This window comes from Schistocerca cancellata, chromosome 5 (genome assembly GCF_023864275.1).
Source record: "Schistocerca cancellata isolate TAMUIC-IGC-003103 chromosome 5, iqSchCanc2.1, whole genome shotgun sequence".
NCBI classification, from domain to species: Eukaryota; Metazoa; Arthropoda; class Insecta; order Orthoptera; family Acrididae; genus Schistocerca; species Schistocerca cancellata.
Genome location: NC_064630.1, coordinates 377,546,072 through 377,573,527, shown reverse-complemented (window position 1 = coordinate 377,573,527; position 27,456 = coordinate 377,546,072). Strand labels below are relative to the sequence as shown.

Here is a 27,456-nt window from a genome sequence, read left to right as displayed (position 1 = left end):
GTTCTTGCCAAAAGACAAATTTCTCTTTTCCTTTCCTTTCACAAGATTCTTTAATCCCTCTAGTGATCCATGAGAAGCTATTTTCAAATTATGATAAGAATTTTTCATTGAATAGATTAAATTTTATTTTAGCATTTGATTCATTATAAATTTCATCCCAGGTCATTTCTTGTAAACTATTCTTAACAACATTTCTCCTGGCGTTGTTAATTATTCCAACTGATGTCCACTGAGGAGTATCCTTACTGTAAGGCACTAGGCAATTTATCCTGATGATTCTTTATGATCAGAGAGAACATTTGTTGCGAGGTAAACAGTTATTTTCTAGTTTTGGGTTTCAAAAAAGAAAACATTATCGATAAGCATCCTACTGCCTTTATCCAGTTTACTCAGCAGCATACTGCAAGACAAGTGTAGTGAAAAGCTTAGATACTTTCATACATATATTGCAGGACCAAGAAGGAATGAAGAAAGGAATAGCAAATAGCAAAATTTTAATAATATCAAGTACGAAATTCGTTTGCAGTGAAAAGTTTTATTTAGTCACGAATCAGCTTTCGGCTTTTTATGCCTTCGTCAGGTGGAAACCGAATCTCGCAAACACAGATAAAATGACGAGTGACTTAGATATTATCTGCACAGAAAGTACAGAAATTATACCATGTGGAGTGCTTATACTAAAAAGTGTCACATGTAGAATTAATTACGTACATTAACTGAAAAGCCGGCCGGAGTGGCCGAGCGGTTCTAGGCGCTACAGTCTGAAGAAACTTTATATTTTACGACATATGATTGGTTTAGAGCTAAAAGACGATCACAAAAGGTTTAATCTTTCCTCCTTACTGTCCAGCATCTCTTCTTTTTCCTAGTCTTTATGCTGTATCTTCACGGGTTCGGCATCTTAATCTCTGGATTAGGCAATGTTAGCATTAGAGGATGGCCGCATGCCCTTCACGTCGCCTCCCACCACCTTCAAATTCCACCTGGACCAACTGTGATTTTTCAGTAATCTTCCCACTTATCATTCTAAGGATTTAGAGGTCTGAGAGCTGTCCACTCTGCAGAAGGTGAACTGCGCAAATTCGTCTACCCTTCTCTGCTGTAGGCTCATAAGTGGGGCGAAGATAAAACTATGGCTACAACCTCCAGCAGACTGCTGGACTTAGGAAAAGACCAAACAGTTCATATCCATTTACAATCGAAAATATAGGCTCTCCAAGGTGAACGACACTATTATTCTTCTACTAACACTGATTTTTTTTTAGGTAGCCTTTCAGTTGCGAATGGGTTATAATTACTAGATGGTTCCATCATACAACATCTACTTATATTTATAGTTAGCTTCCAGGTGCTCTGCGGAGTTGTTGTTTCCATTTTCTGACAATATCTCGACCCGGCCGTCTTTTTCAGGTGCTGCGAGTTTTGCTGTTACGTATACTCACTGCTAGGACTCCAACGCGTCTACTGTTGGTCTCACAACTGTCTAACGTTAACAGTCGCGACTCTCCGTCTCGTTTTTGTTAGCACCGGCGATAGCAGCGCCCCAAGCGGCCAGTAAACAACACATCTGAATAGGACGAGTGCGACTACTAATGTTTATATTGATTTGTAACACAGTTCTTACAAAAGAGAGTGTATGTAGTTCTATAAAAATCGCCATACGTAAAAAATAACACCACATTTGTGATTCCTTAGTGTCCCAAGAAACTGGGAGATACAAAACCGAGCACTACAGGACAGTTTATTCAAGATTCTCTTCTAACATACAGACATTTACTGAATAATGTCGTTTTTCTTTAATAACAAAAAGTTGCTAGTAAACGCCAGGACACCTCACTTTCTACGGAAAGACGGCGTATATCGACTCAACAAAACAGAGTTTCGTTCGCTACTTTTTCAGCCAAAGCAGTGAATGTGTAACAAAAATGGAAATGAGCGTTTGGCGTCATTGTCCGGGAGGCCCCTTGCGGGGCAGGTCCGGCCGCCTTGGTGCAGGTCTTATTACATTCAACGTCACATTGGGCGACCTGCGCTCCAGATGGGGATGAAATGATGATGAAGACAGCACTACACCCAGTCCCTGAGCGGAGAAAATCACCGACCGAGCCGGGAATCGAACCCGGGCCTGTAGGACGGCAGTCCGTCACGCCGATCACTTTTTTTTTTTTTTTAATTTTGTTCGGTGTTGTTCGTTTCGTTTGGTCTGGGTGGACGTCACATGTCATTCGTTCAAGTTGATCGTTCATTCTTTTACTCAGTTCTTTTATTACAGAGGACAATCGGCCCTCAGCTATCGGGGCGGACAATGTGGAACGAAGGAAACCTATATGGAACGTAATGGCTACAATATTTAACGTATCAAATAAGCCACCACAACTGTAGCTTAAGAGAAAACCACACAAACCTAATAGTAAACCGCCATAAGCAATAAAACTATTTCCCAACACAGGAGAAGCAAATTCCACAATTGTTACTAAATCTGAGCCACAAGTGGCAAGAATCTCCAACACATTCACTTTTGAAACAAAAGTAATTACATATTCAAAAATATTCCTGTATTAGAAAGTGGAGTGAAGTGTGAGAATGGGCGAATCGTTGGCATCCATAAAAATGTTTTAAGTATTAGGGAAAGTGCCTATGATAATAACAACAGACAACAACAGAAATACACTCCTGGAAATTGAAATAAGAACACCGTGAATTCATTGTCCCAGGAAGGGGAAACTTTATTGACACATTCCTGGGGTCAGATACATCACATGATCACACTGACAGAACCACAGGCACATAGACACAGGCAACAGAGCATGCACAATGTCGGCACTAGTACAGTGTATATCCACCTTTCGCAGCAATTCAGGCTGCTATTCTCCCATGGAGACGATCGTAGAGATGCTGGATGTAGTCCTGTGGAACGGCTTGCCATGCCATTTCCACCTGGCGCCTCAGTTGGACCAGCGTTCGTGCTGGACGTGCAGACCGCGTGAGACGACGCTTCATCCAGTCCCAAACATGCTCAATGGGGGACAGATCCGGAGATCTTGCTGGCCAGGGTAGTTGACTTACACCTTCTAGAGCACGTTGGGTGGCACGGGATACATGCGGACGTGCATTGTCCTGTTGGAACAGCAAGTTCCCGTGCCGGTCTAGGAATGGTAGAACGATGGGTTCGATGACGGTTTGGATGTACCGTGCACTATTCAGTGTCCCCTCGACGATCACCAGTGGTGTACGGCCAGTGTAGGAGATCGCTCCCCACACCATGATGCCGGGTGTTGGCCCTGTGTGCCTCGGTCGTATGCAGTCCTGATTGTGGCGCTCACCTGCACGGCGCCAAACACGCATACGACCATCATTGGCACCGAGGCAGAAGCGACTCTCATCGCTGAAGACGACACGTCTCCATTCGTCCCTCCATTCACGCCTGTCGCGACACCACTGGAGGCGGGCTGCACGATGTTGGGGCGTGAGCGGAAGACGGCCTAACGGTGTGCGGGACAGTAGCCCAGCTTCATGGAGACGGTTGCGAATGGTCCTCGCCGATACCCCAGGAGCAACAGTGTCCCTAATTTGCTGGGAAGTGGCGGTGCGGTCCCCTACGGCACTGCGTAGGATCCTACGGTCTTGGCGTGCATCCGTGCGTCGCTGCGGTCCGGTCCCAGGTCGACGGGCACGTGCACCTTCCGCCGACCACTGGCGACAACATCGATGTACTGTGGAGACCTCACGCCCCACGTGTTGAGCAATTCGGCGGTACGTCCACCCGGCCTCCCGCATGCCCACTATACGCCCTCGCGCAAAGTCCGTCAACTGCACATACGGTTCACGTCCACGCTGTCGCGGCATGCTACCAGTGTTAAAGACTGCGATGGAGCTCCGTATGCCACGGCAAACTGGCTGACACTGACGGCGGCGGTGCACAAATGCTGCGCAGCTAGCGCCATTCGACGGCCAACACCGTGGTTCCTGGTGTGTCCGCTGTCCCGTGCGTGTGATCATTGCTTGTACAGCCCTCTCGCAGTGTCCAGAGCAAGTATGGTGGGTCTGACACACCGGTGTCAATGTGTTCTTTTTTCCATTTCCAGGAGTGTATATGCTTCCCATGCATGAGATGTGTTTGTATTCTCTTGCTCTCAACAGAATAAGCTGCAAATATAGACATATTCGAAAGTATTTCTTCATGAATGAGCTGTAGCTTATGTCACTGTATCAGTGTGATTCGGCTGTGTTTACATGTATTTCACAATAATTCATGACTCTTGGTAACTTACCAACACGTGGAACGCAAAAATATAAAACTATACCGTTAATTAAGCAGAAAATAATTAAAAGCATACATTATCCTTAAGAAACATTAACTGTCTGCTTTCTCGCGCCCGCATCTCGTGGTCGTGCGGTAGCGTTCTCGCTTCCCACGCACGGGTTCCCGGGTTCGATTCCCGGCGGGGTCAGGGATTTTCTCTGCCTCGTGATGGCTGGGTGTTGTGTGCTGTCCTTAGGTTAGTTAGGTTTAAGTAGTTCTAAGTTCTAGGGGACTTATGACCACAGCAGTTGAGTCCCATAGTGCTCAGAGCCATTTGAACCATTTTTGCTTTCTCGCCCCTTGGAGCGCTAGTGTCGCTCCAGCTGCCAAAAGGTAACAACTTTCGCACCAGAGCGTCGTGACTGTATTTATTAGACGGTAGTCTCACGCTGCTATTTATAGACGAGTTCGATTCCGTGGGCCCACGACACCCTTAGATGCTTTTTTTTTTTTTTTTTTTTTCAGAGTTCGCACTGGTATTCCGTGAAACGCAAAGTTTCTCGGCCGATACATGGCATCCTTTCAGCTAAGATAAAAAGTATTATTTGTAATTTTACAGACGATCTAGGTCTCCGAAAGCCGGGTGAGTATCGCATTCCATCAACACCACCTAGATCGAAAAACCGAACAACTGCAATAATCTGAAGTTGTGACGTCTACGAGAAGCGGCGAAAGTCGACAGATGTCTTATACTGTATCAACAACGTGTTGCGTATAAAAACATGTTGTGCTATGTGATCGTTACGAGATTGTGATTTAAGAGTACAGAAATCATATTGTGTGTTGCTAAGTGTTGTTTGCATGAGTTTAACGCAACATAACATACGGTTACGCAGTTTCATCTTCATTGTGGTCGTAAAATGTTGCGTACCAAAATGTAATGGAAATTACATGGCAGAAAACAAGGTTCAAGTGTCCAAGTTTCCTAAAGATGATGTAATGTCTTTATTTTCGAGCCATAGATAATAAATCTGTTATCTTCTGTGGATAAGCACCATCATTTTAAATTGAAATAAATGAATGTGTTACTAAAAGAAAGAGCTAGACATTGTGTAAGATTTTTGTCTTTTGTATACATTTAAATCATTTGTTCTTTTCAATTCATTCGTACTTATTTCCATTCTTATTGAGTCTGAGATAATTCGGAAGACTTGTTTATCATTTACGACAACTTTTACTCTTTGATTTTCGTTTGTAGGTATGGATTTATCTATATCTGTGAATATGGAAGGCCTGAAGCAGGCATTGGGCGTAGATATGATCTCAATCATTCAGTTTTTGCAATTACGTGGTCTTCTTCCTGATTATGTTCGATGTCGTGAGTGCTGGGAAAATACGCGCCTGAGAAGTGTGTGCTCGTCGTACTTAAGATTTCTTCATATGGAGGTGTACCAAAGATCGAGTATGGCGTACAATTAGATGAGGAACATGGTCTGAGAAATCGAAGCTGGCCTTGAGGGAAACCATGAAAAGTACATACTGTTGGTATTTGAGGTACACTGTGTGGTTTTGTGAGCCTGATTGTCGTGTGAGTGAGCGTACCGTTTTAGACTGGTATTCGTTTTGTAGGAAAATTTGTGGGGAATATACACTGGAGAGCCAAGAAAACTGCTACAGCTGCCTAACATCGTGTAGGACTCCCGCGAGTACGCAAAAGTACCACAATATGACGTGGGATAGACTCGACTAATGTCTGAAGTAGTCCTGGAGGGAATTGACACCATGAATCTGCAGGATTGTCTATAAATCTGTGAGATTACGCGGATCTTTTCCGGCTGAAGCGATGTCAGAGATATGATGTTTTACCAGATTCCTGATGTTCACGGTACACTAGTGAAATGGTCGTAGGGAAAAATCTCGACTTCATCGCTATCTCGAAGATGCTGTGTCCCATCGCTTGTGCGTCGACTATAACACCACGTTCAAAGTCACTTAAATCTTGATAACCTGCCATTGTAGCAGCAGTAACCGGTCTAACAAGTGCGCCAGACGCTTGTTGTCTTATATAAGCGTTGCCGGCACAACGCCGTATTCTGCCTGTTTACATATCTCTGTATTTGAATACGCATGCCTATACCAGTTTCTTTGGTGCTTCAGTGTATAAAGTATAGGGAGGCTTTGGGGGACCAGGTGTTATCGTCGAAATCGATGAGGCAAGTACAAGAAGGGGGAAACTGCTGAAGGATTATGGGTTTTGGGGACTGTAATTTCAGCTCCAGAATGTGATAATGTACTTCCACCCGGACGAAGAAAGCTTCGTTGAAATGAATTGAAGATCATGTGTCAGAGGCTTCTTTACTTATTCCCGATGGGTTTTCATGATACAGGGATTTGGGGAAAAGAGGTTTTCGGCATCTTGTCGTGAATCATGATAATGAATTCAGATATACATTACCTGGGGCTTATACCAGTAGTGTAAAAGGTTATTGGTCAACCATACAATCTGTTGTAGGGAGGGAGAAATGACGCATTTCGACACTACAGAGCCATTTAGATAAATATTCATGGAAGCATAGAGTGCCCGATACTTATTGCCCGTTTAAATGTTTTCTTAAAAGTCTGGGCACATGTACCCTGCAAAATTTGTTATTTTCAGGTGGGGTTGGGGTTGTGGGGTAAATGATAATTAAGGAAAAGTGTTGCTTTGGTTTTGGAGTTGTTAGGGTTGGTGTCTCATTCTTCAGTTTCTTATCTTACGTATTGTTTTTATGTGGGTATTTATTTTATTATTTTAGTTCATTTGGTTGATGTGAGCTTCTGGGTTTATATGTTTGTATGTATATCTGTATGTGTATTTTCTTGTGATATTGTCTTTCTTATGTATTTGTATGTGGGCATGTGAACTTTGTTGACGTCTTTCAAGACTAGCCTCTTTTTTGCGAATGACTTTGAGTACTGTAAGTTTAGTTTTTTTCGTTTTTATGTTGTACTGAATTTATCGTGTATTTCTTTGTCGTACTTTATTGTTCTGCGTTAAGTTTGGGTTCTCAACTGCAGTACGGAGTACAGTTTTTACAGTTATTGCTTTTTTCCCGTTTGCTAGAAGTTGTATTACTACGATATTTTCGAGTCCATACTAGTACTAGTCAACGCGAAAAGACCGACATACGTAAAATTCGTATCCCTTACTTCAGTTGATCTACATAAGTCAACTGAAGAATAGGATACTAGTGCTAGCAAACTCGAAAAAAGCGATCTATGTAACGTTAGTATCATTTACCTCAGTTGACCTACGGAGGTAAGTATCCCGTTCTTCATTTGACCTATATAAGTGAACTCAAGAACAGGACACAAATTTCATATATGTCACTTCTTTTCGTCTTCGTGTAATTCAGCTGAGGTATAAGATGTCAATGTTACGTAAGTCGATTTCTTCGTTTTCGTTAGTATTAGTACCCCACACTTCAGTTGACCTATAATATAAAGTATGTCTTTTCACCTTCGCTAGTACTAGTATCTACGGAGGAACAGAATGCTAATAGTAACGGAGACGAAAAAAGCAACACCTGTAAAATTTGTATCACGTACTTCAGTTGACCTATATAGGTCAAGTGAAAAATATGATACTACTGCTAACGAAAACGAAATAATCGACGTACGTTAAATTTGTAGCCTGTATTGCGATTAACCTATACAGACCAACGAAAGTTCGGGATACAACTTATACATATGTCAACAGATATATTCCATGCTAACGTCTCATCATTTGAAAGGGGACGTATATTCAAAAGAAGTTTCATTAAACAAAATTCTAGTAACTGAAGTTGCTCTTGAAGTTGTGCTGATAATAGATTATTATGTGAATACAACCGATTGCGATGTGCATGCCTCTGTGTTTTTGTATAAAAATATTATTTGGAAATACGTGGATTTTTGCTAAAGAACTACTGAACATTTAAAAGTGCCCCTAGATGTCCCTAACAGTTCATGTACACGAAAATAACGAATTTTTTTTAAAGACGTCACCAGCTTTGCAAATATGCTAGATGTGTTGCTTATGCTACGTACGAAATTCCTCGCAGTTATGCTTTCTTAATTGTTTTTTTTTTTCACATTGCCACACAAACAACTCTACCACGCGGGCCACGCACACAGTTCTCCACTGACGTTAGTTAAACCCGGATACCACAGACGCCGGAAGATTTGCTGCACAACAGTAAAGGGGCTACACGCAAACGGGTCGGAGACCCTGCTAAACGTAAGACTAGCCGTGTTCTGTTCCTGGGCTCGAGAGATGTGTCTGTGTAAAAGCGTGATTGTCCCTGACCACAATATGCACAAGGACCAGAGCATATTAATTTTCCGTTTCAAGGCACATCAGTATATGACAGATAATTTATTAACAACACACAATGCACCAACTCGTGCTTCCCAATTGGTAGTATTATATAAATGCTATGATATCCTTCACTGTAGTAAAGAACAATGAATATAATATCACAAATGATGTTTCTTTAAACCTATGTTATGGACTGGCAGATCTTTATAATTGCATTGCCGGCCAGTGTGGCCGAGGGGTTCTAGGCGCTTCAATCTGGAACCGCGCGACCGCTACGGTCGCAGGTTCGAATCCTGCCTCGGGCACGGATGTGTGTGGTGTCCTTCGGTTAGTTAGGTTTAAGTAGTTCTAAGTTCTAGGGGATTGATGACCTCAGATGTTAAGCCCCACAGTGCTCAGAGCCATTTGAACCATTTTATAATTGAAACTTCCTGGCAGATTAAAACTGTGTGCCCGACCGAGACTCGAACTCGGGACCTTTGCCTTTCGCGGGCAAGTGCTCTACCAACTGAGCTACCGAAGCACGACTCACGCCCGGTACTCACAGCTTTACTTCTGCCAGTACCTCACCTCCTACCTTCCAATCTCATTCTGGAAACATCCCCCAGGCTGTGGCTAAGCCATGTCTCCGCAATATCCTTTCTTTCAGGAGTGCTAGTTCTGCATGGTTCGCAGGAGAGCTTCTGTAAAGTTTGGAAGGTAGGAGGTGAGGTACTGGCAGAAGTAAAGCTGTGAGTACCGGGCGTGAGTCGTGCTTCGGTAGCTCAGTTGGTAGAGCACTTGCCCGCGAAAGGCAAAGGTCCCGAGTTCGAGTCTCGGTCGGGCACACAGTTTTAATCTGCCAGGAAGTTTCATATCAGCGCACACTCCGCTGCAGAGTGAAAATCTCATTCTGGAAACATCCCCCAGGCTGTGGCTAAGCCATGTCTCCGCAATATCCTTTCTTTCAGGAGTGCTAGTTCTGCATGGTTCGCAGGAGAGCTTCTGTAAAGTTTGGAAGGTAGGAGGTGAGGTACTGGCAGAAGTAAAGCTGTGAGTACCGGGCGTGAGTCGTGCTTCGGTAGCTCAGTTGGTAGAGCACTTGCCCGCGAAAGGCAAAGGTCCCGAGTTCGAGTCTCGGTCGGGCACACAGTTTTAATCTGCCAGGAAGTTTCATATCAGCGCACACTCCGCTGCAGAGTGAAAATCTCATTCTGGTGGCATTTTATAATTGCATTATTCACAATACAAATGTTCAAACGCATGTCCGCCTTGTTGGGTGCATAGATGTAAGCGCCTCTCAGTATTAGCATGGACACCCCTTAACATCTCTGTAGCGCAAGCATGACGTATCCATTCTTTTAAACACAACTGGATTTTCTGGTTCCGGTTCGTAAACCCTGGCTTTGATACAATCTCATACGAAAAAATTCAAGGGCATTAGTTCAATCAGGCGTCTCGCTGGCCATCGAATTCAACCACCACGACCTATCCACCGTTCAGGGTACACATTGCTGAGATATCCCCTAACCACTCTACAAGAATAGGTTGGTGCACCATCGTGCTGAAACCAGTGCCTCACAGCTAACTGAAGTGGGATGTCTTCTAGGAGATGCCCAAGATCCACCTCATTCTGTAGGAATTGCAAACACGGCTACCCAGTTAGTCTGGGAGCCAAATAAACTGGTCCAATGATGTGGTCTCCTAGAATTCCGCACCATACGTTAACACAGCAGTGCGCTTTCTTGTGATATGGTCATAGCCAGTGAGGATCTGCAGGAGCCGAGTAATGTAAATTATGTCTATTGACAGTGGCGTCATTGGCGAAATAGCATTCACCTCCCCATAAAATCTGCTTCATGAAATCCGGATTTACGGCTACTTCATTTACGAGACGTCGGCAGAACTACACCCGAATTTTGAAATCGTTTCCATACAGCTGTAGTGCAGGTGAAGCTTAAAGGGATACCATTTTCGTTCCTCCAGAATACTGTGTACAAAAGATCTCGATATTGCCAGGTCTGCCGCAGCTCTTCTTTGTGCTAATTATGATGAGAAATAGGTATTACTGGGCGAGATCTAATGACTTTCATACTATTAATAATAATGACTATCATGGTATTATTATTATTACGAGGGGTGTCCAGAAAGTAAGTTCCGATAGGTCGCTAAATAGAAACCACAGAGAAAATCTGAAACATTTTATTTACAAGAGTTAGCTACACTTTCCAGGTACTTCTCTACACAGTCGCCGCTCCGACTTACACATTTGTCGGAGTGTTATATCAAATTTTCAACACCATCGTCATAGAAGGCGGCCACCTGTGCTTTCCGATAATTCTCTACGCTGGTCTACAGCGGGTAGCCTGCGCCCAAGTGTTGTCTTCCTATCCAGCGTTTCATGCGAACAGAGATGATACTCAAGACGAGCCAATTAGGGCTGTGTTGTGGGTGATTGAACACTTCCCATCGAAAAGGCTGCAGGAGCGTCTTCACTGCCCCTGCAGAGTGCGGCTGAGAATTGCCATGAAGAAGGAAGTGCGTGGCAGTTGTGTTGGGTGGGCTGCATTCATTAAGGCGAAGCCTCTCAGCAGGCCCACCTACTTGGCGGGAGACATCGTTGTTCTAGGCACCTTTACTCGCTCACAGTCCGCTCACAACTGAAAAGAGCGTCTTGATGCGATCGATGGTCATACTAGAGACACTACCCAACACATCTGTGCAAAACTTCATTGGGTCTACACTGTGGTGTCCATTTCGCGACCGATCGGACACCCCTGGTATTATTATTATTATTATTATTATTATTATTATTATTATTATAGGTGCAAATAATACTTCATCCTAAATGCAATATAACGATAACACTTTCGTTTATACTACACTGTACTTATTCGTTATTTTCATGTAAGTTATACTTACTGTGCATGGGATGTGCACCAAAATACTCAATAACTTTCCAGGCAACATCGGGTGCGTAGCTGACTGGTCTTCCACGACAGCTCCCTTGATTCTTAAACACATTTCCCTACGTCTAAAAACATGTTTAGAAGGTAGATGTCGCTCTGTGAAACGTCGTGAATCCAACCTTCGGGCCTCAGCTGCATTGTGGGGCATCTCCCTGTGGATCAGTATCATTTCGGTGTAGTCTTCGCTGGAGTACATTGCAACTGTTACCTGTTTGACTGCAAGACCTGACTTGAACTACAGACGCACACGCGACCTGACCAGAGTGGAACCAGGAGGAAAACGCGCGCATTGGGGGCACAGCTCGGTGGAGGTTCGCTTGTGGGTACACTTCCCCTCTGGATAGCAGTGACAAGGCAACCCTCCTTGCACTGACGTACATGGGAAACATAAAACTACCAGAGGACGGCTTGCGTGGACCACCGGGTATGTGTTTCCTCTGTTAAATAACCTCATTCAGATATCAACACAAAAATCTTTAAATTTACGAGCCAAACGATTCTTTTGATGTTGGCTGCTTTGTATTACGATCGTCGCTTGGTTATGACGTTATGGTTGTTTGGGTTTGTCTGTGGGTGCTGTTGATTCCATGAGAATGAGGTATGTCTTACGTGAGGTAGATTATCAGAAAAGATGAGGAGAGATGCAAGGAACACGAGCAATATACCCGACAAAACAGCCAATCAAATCAGCTGTCGCTGAGCGCTGTCTCGAATAGTTATTTAATGTAATACGATGAGACCAGTATCGTGGTGCAAACATCAAGTTTCTGGGACAGCGCTATTAAGGAGTCTATCGAAACTAAGACGTCAGAAAAGCTAACAAACAAGGACTGCAGTTTGTTTAAATAACGCCTGGGATCCGGCACTCAGTTTATCAAAATTTCGTCGGCCATCATATCCACCAGTCGCTGAAAGAATCTGCGTTTCATTCAATGTCAATATGAGCTCTTAAAACTGAAAGAGCATCAAAGAGCGTAGTGGGCACCGGGAATCGAACCCGGCTATAAATAGCGGTGTGAGACCAACAATAGTCGGTAGGGGTCCAACCAGCGAGTACGCATAACAGCAAACCTTACAGCACCCAAAGAAGACAACTGGGTCAGTCGTCTAAATTCATATATTGCAAAAATATGTGTGTGTATGCGTGTGTGTATGTTCCACATCTCGTTCTAACTCACTGGACCGATTTCAGCCAAACTTCATACACATATCTCATACTGTTGACCTACTAAGGACACTGCCTACACTACGCTTGTCCGTCCTCTTTCAGAATACTGCTGCGCGGTATGGGATCCTTACCAGATAGGACTGATGGAGTATATCGAAAAAGTTCAAGAAAGGCAGCACGTTTTGTATTATCGAGAAATATGGGAGAGAGTGTGACAGAAATGATACAGGATTTGGGCTGGAAATCGTTAAAAAAAAGGCGTTTTTCGTTGCGACGGAATCTTCTCACGAAATTCGAATCACCAACTTTCTCCTCCGAATGCGAAAATATTTTGTTGACACCGACCTACATAGGGAGGAACGATAACCACGATAAAATAAGGGAAATAAGAGCTCGTACGGAAAGATATAGATGTTCATTCTTTCCGCGCGCTATACGAGATTGGAATAATAGAGAATTGTGAAAATGGTTCGATGAACCCTCTGCCAGGCACTTAAATGTGATTTGCAGAGTATCCATGTAGATGTAGATGTAGATGTACCGTCAGGCAACAATCGCTGTGTGAATAAGAATCACCGATTTATCATAGTTCAGCAGATATAACGTCATAAACAGTGAAATGCGTGAAAAACGCCGCATCATGCATTAGGTTTAAATGTATTACTTCCAAAATACTGACTGGATTCGCAATAAATTTCACAGGTAGCTCCCACATATGCTGCTAAGTGCACCTACAAAAGTATATCATGTTAACACACATAGTTTTGGAGATATTACGTCATAAACACTGAGATGCATGAAAAACTGCCGCACTGTGAATGATTTTTAAATTTATTATTTCTTTGCTACTAACTCTATTCGCAACACAGTTGGCAGACAGTACTCATGAATGTCGCTGAATGTACCTACACAAATATATCATTGTATGACACACAGTTCAAGAGACATGACGTCATAATCACTGAACTTCGTGAAAAACGGCACATCATGCACGAAATTTTAATATATTTATTCTATACTACTAAGACACTTGTATAGTCGAGTCAACTCAAGGAGACCCTGACACCTGGAAGCGCTTTTGAGAGCTTTCACCTGCGAAGCGCAAACAGCTGTAGGCGAAAACAGTAACCATCTCTACCGAGCTATGAAGAGGCGTGACCAGAAAGAGGTTTACAAAATTGTGTTGCAGAGACCCGAATCAGCTGCGCCCAGCTTACATAAACTGTCTGGGACCATTTTTCTTAATTTGGGTACTGTAATTATACATTTTTACATTATGCTTATTTCTTTATACAACTGTTTCATAATTCCAAAGGTGTTTTCACGAATATATGGAAATAATTTTTTTTCGATATTTCACAACAAACACAGTTCATTTTTTGTTTTCGTTTCAAATAGGAAAATGGCAGAATGAATACCCGGGCAATGCTGGGTTTGTCAGCTTACATTGTGCATTAAGTGGAGACAAAGAGTCAGCGTAACACCCGGAAGGGCACTTTAATCAATCGCACTGAGAAAACCTGAGAGATCACATTTATGTATTTATTCCAAAACGCATTCTAGGGCATTTGCTGTGATATAATGCCTCGTTGGTGTTTTTGTAATGAAAATTCTCTGGAAAAATGACCAATATTAATGTTATAGCAGCAGTTTTTACACTGCTCCCATGTAAATATAACATGATCGGAACTTTACTGCCTCAACAGACTTGGTGAACCAATGTAACATAGTTTCTGCCTCTCTCAGTGAATACTGGGTAGAAAATCTATGATACTTTTGAACTGGATATGTCTGAACTAGAAAGATAATGACGTTCAAAATCTGCAAGACGCTTATAAGCAAATCTGACTTTATAAGAAGGTGGGTTAATAAGTCTGGTAAATTTCCATAAAAGAATGGAACATTTTTGTTGCACCTTCATGGTTGGTCAGCTTGATTATTGCAGTGGTTGTATTTAGAATTTCAATAATATGCAGCGTACATTTCATTGTTGACAGCCGTTTGAATTGGTCAGTGTGTCGACTGCGATTGGAAATTGAGAAAACCGAGTTCTGTGCTGTCATTAAACATTTTCGTTTTTAAGGTTTGGATTGCCGCATAAATCAAAACAGAATTTGGTGAAGATCGCCCGGATTCTCCACCATCATTGAAGTCCATTTACTTTTGGATTAGTGAATTCAAACGTGGCCTGACAAGCAAAGAAGACGAAGCGCATTCCAGCCGTCCAGTTGAGGTCAACACAAAGGAAACCATTAATAAGATCCATTATGTGATAATGCAAGGCCGCCGATGTAAATTCGTGAAACTGCTGAGACTCCAGGCATCTCAACTGAGTGAGTGCATAACATCCTGCATGAAGAACTGGCTATGAAGAAGCTGTATGCGCTGTGGGTGCCTCGACTGCACACTCCACCAAAAGCGCATCTGGCATAACAATTCAACACAACGTTTGATGATGTTTAATCGCAATCCACAATACTTTTTGCGCCGATTTACGACTGTTGATGAAACCTGGATTCATTATTATACATAACAGTCAAAACGGCAGTCAACAAAATGCGCCAAGGCTGGTGAAAGTGCACTGAGGAGGGAAAAGACCATTTTATCAGCTGGTAAGGTGATGACCACTGTTGGATTTCCAAGGAACAATCCTCATAGATTACTTGGAAAATGGCAGAACCATAACTGGACCCTATTAAGCTTCATTGTTCGATCGTTTGAAACTTGCACTGGCTGAAAAAAGACAAAGGTTGGCACCCAAAGACGTGATCTTTCACCAGGATAATGCATCATCCCACACATCAGCGATAACAGTGGTGAAAGAGCATGGATTGGGCTTTGAATTACTTCCTCATACACCCTATTCACCAGACTTAGACCGAAGAGACTTCTTCCTGTTCCCTAACTTGAAACTTTGGCTTGCTGGGAAGAAATTTTCATCAAATAAGGAAGTGATAGTTACAGTCAACGAGAATTTTGCAGTTAACAAAACCTATTTTCCCATGGGATGAAATTTCTGAAGAATCCCTGGACCAGGTGTATATCCCTCAAAGGAGACTACGTCGAGAATTCAGATGAGTTGTTTACAAAACAAACATTTTGCTTGCTTTTTTACCATACTTGTCAACCCCCCCCCCCCCCCCCCCCTCGTGAAATAGTCACGTAACGTTGGAGCCAGTTCTGAATCTGAATGTGTGGTTGGTTAAAATGCAGCCAAGATCAAGGTGTACACTTAAAGAATATCAATACTGATGAGCCAAAACATTACCTGCTTAATGGCGTGTTGGTCCACTTTTTGTATCTAATACAGCGACGATTCTGCGTGGCATGGACTGGAAAATCCCTTAGTGGGTTTATTGAGGAGTGTGGAAACCTAATTTTTACGAAATTGCCATAAATTGTGGGAGCGGAACTGACATCCCATCGGGTGCAGATCAGGTGAATATAGTAGTAAAGACATCAACGTTAGTGCTCCTCAAACCTCTGTAACACGATCCTGATCTTGTACCACGGATAGCTATCCTCCTGCAGGACATCAAGCTGAAAGGGATGTGAATACAACTCTGAGATGCAAACATCAGGAGGGAGATCAACCGAAACGGAGAGAGAAAACTATCCAAAACGAAAGACGACGAAATGGACATTTGCAATAAAGTGCATAGGTACATACAGCGTGGATACGACAGTGTGGGAGATAAGAAGTCGCTTGGCAGCAGCACTGAACACGCGTCAGAACTCATAACTTGGACGTGGCAAAGATTTAACACCGTTCTGCAGTTCTTAGACCTACATTTTAAAGTAAAATCAGCTTGGAGGTACTGCCTTGGTCTGCTAAAGACGCACCTACGATTATAACTCAGACTTTTCCGCAGGATTTCTCAATAATTTCTGACGAATGCCAGTGTGGTTCCTCCAACAATGTCACTACCGATTTATACCCTCGTTAGTGCGAGCTAGCGCTATGGCCCTAATAATCGTGATGTGCACGGTGCATTAAACCCCTACCCTCCTCCTTAGAAGCAGAAAGCGATTTAGTGTTCGGGTCAGCACTGCATCTGAGTGAATTTCAAGCGATTCCTCACTGAAATTCTAAGAGTTGATTCGGTCTTTGTCCACGCTACTTGGAGGAGGAAGAGGAGATTCGTGTTTAAGGTCCCATGGACGACGAGGTCATTAGACACGGAGCGCCATCTCGGATTAGGAATAATGGAGAAGCAAACCAGTCGTGACCTTTCAAAAGAATCATCCCTGCATTTCCCTTAAGCTATTCAGGTAAATCACCGAAAACATAAACGAGGAGGATGCGAGTCTGATCCGTTGTCCTTCAGAATGCGTGTCCAGTGTGCTAGCCCCCGCATGGTACGCTGCTTGCAAGTACGCAAGATGTGACAAAGAAACGGTATAGTTCACATCCTCCATTTGCTTCTTCGTTTAAAGACTCTAACGTCAATTGGGAGTGCAGCTTGATTCGCACTTCTTTAGCCAGCCTTGTTTACTAATTGCCTCTCAGTCATTCTTGATTCTACATTGGTGCAGTGTACCGTACGTTACAGTGTCTGTAAAGTTAGAAGCAACATTCCTTATTCGAACATGCAAATTCTTTGAAGACGTTTTTTGATCCTTACATTCAATAAAATCGTAAAAATTATTTAATATCACAAAGCGCAACTCTTTGTGAAGAAAATAAGCCTTAAACCGTTACTGTTGGGTCATCCGCTGAGCAGATCTAGCCAATTATCGAGTGTCTTTTTGTTCAAAAAATCGATATATCTCGAAAAATAATTAACATTTTGTAACTTTTCCTACAAGTACATTTTTTTATTTACCGCGGACTTCGCTTACAGTAAATAGCAAGTATGGGAACGTGAATGTTAACGGTATTTTCGATATATCTCGAAATGTAAGAAAGCAATCAATACTTATAAACACCAATCGATAAATCTGAACCCCCACAACTTTCTCATTCAACATTTTTCGGTCGTAGATGTATTTTTTATGGTTTAACAATAACCATTTTTTGCATCTTTGCGGATATTTTTGGCCATGTCCGCCATCTTGGATCAGGTTTTATGAAAAAGAAGCTGTACTTAAAATTTAATTTCCTAGGCTCTCATGTTTTTGTTTTCAGATAATAATTTTTGCAATCACTTCTCCGTAATGCTTGGATCAGAACGAGGTCCGCTCACACAGCTTCGCCACACGGATGCAGTGCACTTTTGCATTCCCTACTCTGGGACAGGTTGAACTGACGACCATCACTTGTAATAAGAGCCAGATTTACAGACAGTGGCGCACTAGGCCAGAGGCATTTGGCACCACAACAGCTTCCCCCCCCCCCCCAACCACCATACACATACACACACACACACACACACACACACACACACACACACACACACACGAACATCTATTTTTTTCTTCTTTCTATCATTTTTTGTTGCCCTGCAAAATTAAGATGTTACAAGAATGTAGTCATCGAGGAAATCACTTAAACATTTCATGTAAATTGCACTTAGAAGCTATTTTTCTCTCGCAAAAAGGAAAAATATACCGAAGCAAGGACAGGAACAAGCTTGTTCTATATACTGTCGAGTTTTGAATGAAAAGGGTTTGTATAGGTAGGAAATTCAATAACCATTTTCACCTTAGAATAATAAATAGACCAATTTAGCTTATTGACAAAAAGAAAAGAAGTACTTTACTGTGAAATCAGCTATATAAACATTAACACAGAAAGTTAGCATTACACCCAGAAATAATTTTAGTTGAGACATCATTTCAGCAAAGTCATCAATTGTCTGAACACAATTAATTCTGTTAACAATTTCACTTTAAGTAGCTGTAAAGAACAATAGCTAACAAGCGCAGCAATGACAACTGAAACAATGTATGCGAATTGATGCGAAACGCAACCATGCACGATCTGATCAAAAGTATCGGGACATCTCTGTGTAATGTGGAATTGACCACTAGATTTCACGAGAGGTATAGCCGCCTGTATAAAAGGAGACAGGCAGTACTGTGTTGTCAGCGGCGCTCGCCTCGCTCGCCTACACATCCGACGTGGCTGGAAGAGAAGAGGGAGGCAAATTGGCTGCTGTGGTTGAGTTCCGCCTCAAGTTGGCCGGTAACTAAGAAGAAAGAGACGAAATCAGAGCAGTGCTACCGCTGTCAGCAAATTGGGCACGTCGCTGAGAATTGCAGAAATGAGGTTGCACGCATGAAGTGTGCGAAAGCACATGACACCCACAGCTGCACCAAGACAGGCGACGAACCTGTGCCGTGGGTCAACTGCGGTGGTGCACACGTGGCAGACCATCGCGGCTGGAGTTACATCAAGAACTGTAGCTGCGGCAACAAGACGGAGGAGACGCTCCAGCGAGGTCGCAAATGAAGAGTTTGCGGTGCCCTGCATCACCGAGAAAGGGACGCCATCAGTCGCCCGCTCCCCCACCATGTCGCCCCTGGCCGAAGAGGGGTAACCAGGCCACGCTGCCACAAAGAAAAAAACGGTGACTTCCGCGCAGTGTTGTGGAAAGCCACCGATGACGCAGTTGCAGCAGTCAGATCCGCCATGGCGGAGGGCAGGGCGACCTTGAAGGCGGAACTGAACAAAGCGTGCAGCCAGGTGCAGCACCTACGTAAGACACAAGCTCGTGTGCCTCACACAACAGAAGAAAACGCACCCGCCCCCACCAAGAGGGGGGAGGGGGTAGACACAGAAACACAGATGGTTACCATCCTGATCGATGAGGAAACGCAAGCAGCTTACATGGTGGCCATAGAGCTGGAGACACCTGCACCAGCCACACAGACAGACAGCATGGATGTGACTGCCTCACCAGCCCCTCAGAGATGCTGTAGGCTGAGGAGGTGGCCATAGGTATGGAGAAACTGCCCTCACCTGTCCCCTCTCCCAAAGCTGAGGTGGCGAAGACCGAAAAAAAGACAAGGAGCAGTCGTTCGAGAACCTGCCCTTCCCAGACAAGAACATCATGATGACGGTGCTTAACAAGATCATCATCTCTCTTCGTGATGGCGCTTACCTACCCCATGACTTTCCCTAACCCTTTGAGCCGCAGACATCCCTAATCTAACACACCAACCCTACGATTTCCGATGGGGGTGTGAAACCTTGAATTGGAAATCTGAGGCCCAGTAGTTTATGCTAACGGCAGACCTGGAACTAAGAAATTCCTGTCCTATTTTCACCGACTGAGACTGGAAGGACATGACCAATGAAGCAGTCAGGTTCTTACAGTAGATTTTACCACCACCAGAACTTGACTGCATCCTCGGTCATGTCCTTCTGGAAGAGTTTACCACCACCAGATTATTTCACCCTCACAGATATGAAATTCAAGCCACCAAAGAAGAACTGATATCCATGTCTCCCTATGATTTTTCAGATAACCATCGAGCCAATCCACTAACGAGGAGTCATGATCATCAACCTCACAGGAACAGAATAATCGACAACTATCTGCTCAAACTCCTTCCACATTGGACCAAGGACAAAGTCCATCAGTCAGCATAAGCATCAGAGTTTGTTGTTAACAGAGATGTTGTCGGTCAGAATAGCTCAGTAAGTTTGAGCATGAACTATACACTGGATGTCACATAAGTAACAAAATCTACCACGCACAGTTCAACCCATCTAAGGTTGCCTAAGTCAATTGCTGATAATGTGATTATGTAGTGGAAACATGAAGGAACAACCACAGCTTAACCAAGACCAAACAGACGTAGTGTACTGACAGAGAAGGACCGTCGAGCATTGAGGAGATTGATTATAAAAAAAAAAGCATGAAACCAGCGGAAGGAATCGCTCGTGAGTTCTGAAGTGCTACCAACAGTTCGGCTAGCACATTGACTGTGTGTAGCGAGTTAAAAGGAATGGGGGACAACGGTCGAGCAGCTGCTCGTAAGTCACGTGTTTCTGTAGTCAGCGCTAAGCGACGCTTGATGTGATGCAAAAAGCGATGCCACTGGATAGTGGGTGACTGGAAAAGGGTGCTTTTGAATGATGAATCAAGCTATAAACTGTGGCAATCTGATGGATTTGGCGAATACCTCCCATCATCTGTCATGTCAGCAATGAAGTACAGAGGACGTTGTGGTATTGCAGGTGTTTCTCGTGGTTAGTGTGTGCTCCCCTTATTGTGCTTAAGAAAATGCTAAAAGTGGAAGGATATGAAGACTTTTTACAAGCACACTGTACCGCATACTATAGAGGAACAGTTTGGAGACGATGATTATATCAGCATGACAGTGCACTCTCCTGAAGTAGACTGGCCGCCCAAGAGTCCCACCACCCAATCGAACACCTTTGGAATGTGTTGGAACGTTGTTTTCGCTCCAGACCCCAGTGTCCAACATCTCTACCTTCTCTGGTTTCGACTCTTGAGAAAGGGTGCGCTGCCATTCCTCCACAGACATTTAAACATCTCATTCAAAGTGTCTCCAAGAGAGTTCAAGTCGTCATAAAGGCCACTAATACGTGCCCGGACCCTTTTAATTAGATAGTGTACAGCAATTGCGACCAGGGGTATTAATATTCGCCATCCAACTGAACTCAAAAATTAACCAAACGCTCGTTAGTTAATTAGTTACATGTTCCAAAGCTCATTTGAGTGAATCTTTTATCGAAATAATGCGGTACGAGTCAGTTTACAGGATATGTATACATGATTAATGTTAACATTAATGAACAAATTATTATTTTTAGTCCTGACCATGCAACTACACTTTTTGTACTGGCTACCAGTTTTTTTAGTAGAAATTCGTCAATAACATAGGAGGAATTGTCAGGGAAAAATGATTTTAAATTAGACTTAAAGGCTTCGCTACCTGTCAGACATTTTATGTTATTAGGCAAATGATCAAAAATTATTGTTGCTGTATACTGAATCCTTTCTGAGACACTGACAGCTTCAATAATGGATAAAAAAAGATGTTATTTTTTGTCTAGTGTTGTAGATATGGACATCACTGTTCTTCTCATATTGCGATGGATTATTTGTGACGAATTTCCTTAACGAAAATACGCATTGTGACGCCGCAGTTAAAATGCTCCTTGAAAAGGTATCTGCGTGACGTCCTGATGTCCGTAGGTAAACACCAGCGATTCTTCCTACTCGCTTTTGTACAATCAATACTACTTCCTAAGTGATGAGTTAAACGAGAAAATTAATCCATACGACATTACTGAATATATATGCACAAAATATGTCAGGGTGCTGACACATTTGTTTCGAACATTACCAATTACACAAAGGGCAAAAGTAGCTGAACTTAGCTGTTGGAGAAGCTCATTAATATGCTTCTTCCTGTTCAAGTTTTCATCAATATGTACAGGCAAAAAATTGTAGCATTCTACCCTACTTACTGCCTCCTGCTCATGGGCTACATCAATTGTTGGTGTGATTCTATTTGTTGTACAGAACTAAATGTAGTGAGGTTTTTTTCAAAATTTAGGGAGAGTCCATTTTCAGAGAAAATATCATTTACCAGCTCTTCTGTTGCTTTCTCTGTAATGGGATTTATTATAATTCTAATATTTTCCGCAAAAAATACAAATGTTTCTTTGTTGAATGATTAACTGAACAGCCAAAGAAATTGGTACACCTGACTAACATAGTGTAGGGCCCCCGCGAGCACGCAGAAGTGCTGCAACACGACGTGGCATGGACTCGACTAATGTCTGTAGTAGTGCTGGAGGGGACTGACACCATGGATTCTGCAGGGCTGTCCATAAATCTGTAAAAGTACGAGAAGGTTGGGACCTCTTCTGAACAGCACGTTGCAAGGCACCCCAGATATTCTCAATAATGTTCATGTCTGAGGAGTTTGGTGGCCAGTGGAAGTGTTTAAAATCAGAAGAGTGTTTCTGGAGCCACTCTGTAGCAATTCTGAATGTGTGGGGTGTTGCATTGTCCTGCTGAAACTGTCCAAATCCGTCTGAATGCATAATGGACATGAATGGGTGCAGGTGATCATACAGAATGCTTACGTACCTGTCACCTCTCAGAGTCGTAACTAGACGTACCAGGGGTCCCAAATCACTCCAAATGCATATGCGCCACTTCATTACAGAGCCTCCTCCAGCATGAACAGTCCCCTGCTGACATGCAAGTACTATAGATTCATTAGGTTGTCTCCATATCCGTACACGTCCATTCGTTTGATACAATTCGAAACGAAACTCGTCCGGCAACACGTTTCCAGTCATCAACAGTCCAATGTCGGTGTTGACAGGCCCAGAAAAGGCGTAAAGCTTTGTGTGGTGCAGTCATCAAGGGTACACGAGTGGGTCTTCGGCTCCGAAAGCCCATACCAATGATGTTTATTTGAATGGTTCGCGCACTGACACTTGTTGTTGTCCAGCATTAAAATCTGCAGCAGTTTGCGGAAGGGTTGCCTTCTGTCACGTTGAAAGATTGTCTCCGGTCATCGTAGGTCCCGTTCCTGCAGTATCTTTTTCTGGCCGCAGCGATGTCGGAGATCTGGTGTTTTGCCGAATTCCGTATATTCACTATACACTCGTGAAGTGGTCTTACAGGAAAATCTCCACTTCATCGCTACCTCAGAGATGCTGTGTCCCATCGCTGGTGCGCCGATTGTAACACGACGTCCAAGCTCACTTAAATCTTGCTAACCTGCCATTGTAGCAGCAGTAACCGATCTAACAACTGCGCCAGACAGTTGTCGTCTTACATAGGCGTTGCTGATCGCAACGCCGTATTCTGCCTGTTTACATATCTCTGTATTTGAATACTCATGCCTATACCAGTTTCTTTGATGCTTCAGTGTGTAAGAAACATAAGTGGATCCAAAATTGGAGCCTCCCTTTGTGATTTTTTTCCCGTTTACTAAAGTTTTCTACTTTTCCGACATGATCTGATCTATTCAGTGTAACCTTTTGCATTCTTTTGTCAAGTATATTTCAAACCAGCAGCGTATGAAACCATCAGTTCCATAAAACTTGGGTTTTTCTCAGAGATTATCATGATCTACGCAGTCAAACGCTAGTGATGGTCTGCTGCGCTGGCTTCCTTTTTTTTATCAGATGTGTTTCATTTTTGGTGTATAACCACGTATACCGAATACACGTAGGTTGGAACTTAGATAGTAGGAACACTGCTGTGAAGACACTATGCAATGGAATCTGCTATTGTCGCTGATAGCACACGTTGTTGACATACGTACCTTACCTCCGAGCAAATGGACTCACCCATCCCATGTAACCGGCGTGCGCACAGTCGAGGGAAACACTGACACTTCTGAGCGAGCGGTCTAACGTAACGGTGTCACTATGTTTTCGAAACAGGAGCAATGGAGTTGGATTAAGGTTGAATGTGCCAGAGGTCGTACAGCAAGACAGTGTCATGAAGGCCTCAAGAGGCGTGCGGGGAATCGGCATTGCTGTACATAACAGTGGATAAAAGCCTTCAACGAAGGTCGGCAAATTGTGGCAGACGTGCATCGGACAGGTCGTCCTAGCGCGCATGCTGTTGCCGCGTTAGTGGACAGTGATCGACACCATACGATTTGTGAGCTCGTCCACGAAACCGGATTAGCGCATACGACTGTGCCTCGCATCCTGAAGGAACGCTTGGGCATGTGAAAAATTGCATCACGATGGGTCCCGCATGACTTGACGGAAATGCAGAAATGGAAGGGTTACGACGCTGCTCAGACGCATTTGGAGCGCTATGAGCGCGAAGGAGAGGCTTTCTTACTCCATATCGTAACACTGCATGAGACATGGGCCACGTCGTACGAGCCAAAACTGAAACGCCAATCCAACGAATGGCGTTATTATGGGTCGCCGCGAAAGTCGAAAGTGCGTCATAGCACCAGTATGGTGAAAATTATGGTGATTCTCCCGTACGACTCTGATGGTGTTATCCTAACGCATTACTTTCCTCCACGGCAGCCGGCCCAGTGGCCGTGCGATTCTAGGCGCTACAGTCTGGAACCGAGCGACCGCTACGGTCGCAGGTTCGAATCCTGCCTCGGGCATGGATGTGTGTGATGTCCTTAGGTTAGTTAGGTTTAATTAGTTGTAAGTTCTAGGCGTCTGATGACCTCAGAAGTTAAGTCGCATAGTGCTCAAAGCCATTTGGACCATTTTGAACCTCCACGGCAGACCGTCAGTGCACAGTATTACTGTTCGTTTTCGGAGCATCACCTGCGACCAACTTTGCGAAAGAAGCGGCGACTTTCTGCGCAAGCTGTGGCTGCTCTGTTCTGTCGATGGGACTGGGAAGTACTGTACCATCCACCATACTCCCTGGACTTAAGTCCTTGTGACTCAGATTTGATTCCGAAGATGAAGGAACCACTTCGTGGCATTCGCTTCAGAACTGTTCCAGAGATTCGACAGGCAGTAGACCACTCCATTCGGACCATCAACAGACCAGGCTCTGCTAACGGTATACTACGCCTTCCACATCGCTAGCAACGGGTTCTACACAATGCTGGTGACTACTCCGAAGCACAGTTCAAATGGTTCAGATGTTGAGTGTTGAGGTCATCAGTCCCTTAGAACTTGTTGTTGTTGTTGTTGTTGTTGTCTTCAGTCCTGAGACTGGTTTGATGCAGCTCTCCATGCTACTCTATTCTTCATCTCCCAGTACTTACTGCAACCTACATCCTTCTGAATCTGCTTAGTGTATTCATCTCTTGGTCTCCCGCTACGATTTTTACCCTCCACGCTGCCCTGCAATGCTAAATTTGTGATCCCTTGATGCCTCAGAACATGTCCTACCAACCGGCCCCTTCTTCTTGTCAAGTTGTGCCACAGACTCCTCTTCTCCCCAATTCTGTTCAATACCTCCTCATTAGTTATGTGATCTACCCATCTAATCTTCAACATTCTTCTGCAGCACCACATTTCAAAAGCTTCTCTTCTTGTCCAAACTATTTATTGTCCATGTTTCACTTCCATACATGGCTACACTCCATACAAATACTTTCAGAAACGTCTTTCTGACACTTAAATCTATACTCGATGTTAACAAATTTCTCTTCTTCAGAAACGCTTTCCTTGCCATTGCCAGTCTACATTTTATATCCTCTCTACTTCGACCATTGTCAGTTATTTTGCTCCCCAAATAGCAAAACTCCTTTACTACTTTAAGTGTCTCATTTCCTAATCCAATTCCCTCAGCATCACCTGACTTGATTCGACTACATTCCATTATCCTTGTTTTGCTTTTGTTGATGTTCATCTTATACCCTCCTTTCATGACACTGTCCATTCCGTTCAACTGCTCTTCCAAGTCCTTTGCGGTCTCTGACAGAATTACACTCCTGGAAATTGAAATAAGAACACCGTGAATTCATTGTCCCAGGAAGGGGAAACTTTATTGACACATTCCTGGGGTCAGATACATCACATGATCACACTGACAGAACCACAGGCACATAGACACAGGCAACAGAGCATGCACAATGTCGGCACTAGTACAGTGTATATCCACCTTTCGCAGCAATGCAGGCTGCTATTCTCCCATGGAGACGATCGTAGAGATGCTGGATGTAGTCCTGTGGAACGGCTTGCCATGCCATTTCCACCTGGCGCCTCAGTTGGACCAGCGTTCGTGCTGGACGTGCAGACCGCGTGAGACGACGCTTCATCCAGTCCCAAACATGCTCAATGGGGGACAGATCCGGAGATCTTGCTGGCCAGGGTAGTTGACTTACACCTTCTAGAGCACGTTGGGTGGCACGGGATACATGCGGACGTGCATTGTCCTGTTGGAACAGCAAGTTCCCTTGCCGGTCTAGGAATGGTAGAACGATGGGTTCGATGACGGTTTGGATGAACCGTGCACTATTCAGTGTCCCCTCGACGATCACCAGTGGTGTACGGCCAGTGTAGGAGATCGCTCCCCACACCATGATGCCGGGTGTTGGCCCTGTGTGCCTCGGTCGTATGCAGTCCTGATTGTGGCGCTCACCTGCACGGCGCCAAACACGCATACGACCATCATTGGCACCAAGGCAGAAGCGACTCTCATCGCTGAAGACGACACGTCTCCATTCGTCCCTCCATTCACGCCTGTCGCGACACCACTGGAGGCGGGCTGCACGATGTTGGGGCGTGAGCGGAAGACGGCCTAACGGTGTGCGGGACCGTAGCCCAGCTTCATGGAGACGGTTGCGAATGGTCCTCGCCGATACCCCAGGAGCAACAGTGTCCCTAATTTGCTGGGAAGTGGCGGTGCGGTCCCCTACGGCACTGCGTAGGATCCTACGGTCTTGGCGTGCATGCGTGCGTCGCTGCGGTCCGGTCCCAGGTCGACGGGCACGTGCACCTTCCGCCGACCACTGGCGACAACATCGATGTACTGTGGAGACCTCACGCCCCACGTGTTGAGCAATTCGGCGGTACGTCCACCCGGCCTCCCGCATGCCCACTATACGCCCTCGCTCAAAGTCCGTCAACTGCACATACGGTTCACGTCCACGCTGTCGCGGCATGCTACCAGTGTTAAAGACTGCGATGGAGCTCCGTATGCCACGGCAAACTGGCTGACACTGACGGCGGCGGTGCACAAATGCTGCGCAGCTAGTGCCATTCGACGGCCAACACCGCGGTTCCTGGTGTGTCCGCTGTACCGTGCGTGTGATCATTGCTTGTACAGCCCTCTCGCAGTGTCCGGAGCAAGTATGGTGGGTCTGACACACCGGTGTCAATGTGTTCTTTTTTCCATTTCCAGGAGTGTACAATATCATCCGCGAACTTCAA

At 44.2% G+C, this 27,456-nt stretch overlaps 1 protein-coding gene across 1 annotated transcript in view; it reads left to right on the top strand.

The window, feature by feature from the left end:
* LOC126188026 (facilitated trehalose transporter Tret1-like) overlaps window positions 1-27,456 on the top strand; it is a 102,254-nt gene that overhangs the window by 40,309 nt on the left and 34,489 nt on the right. The window lies entirely within an intron of this gene.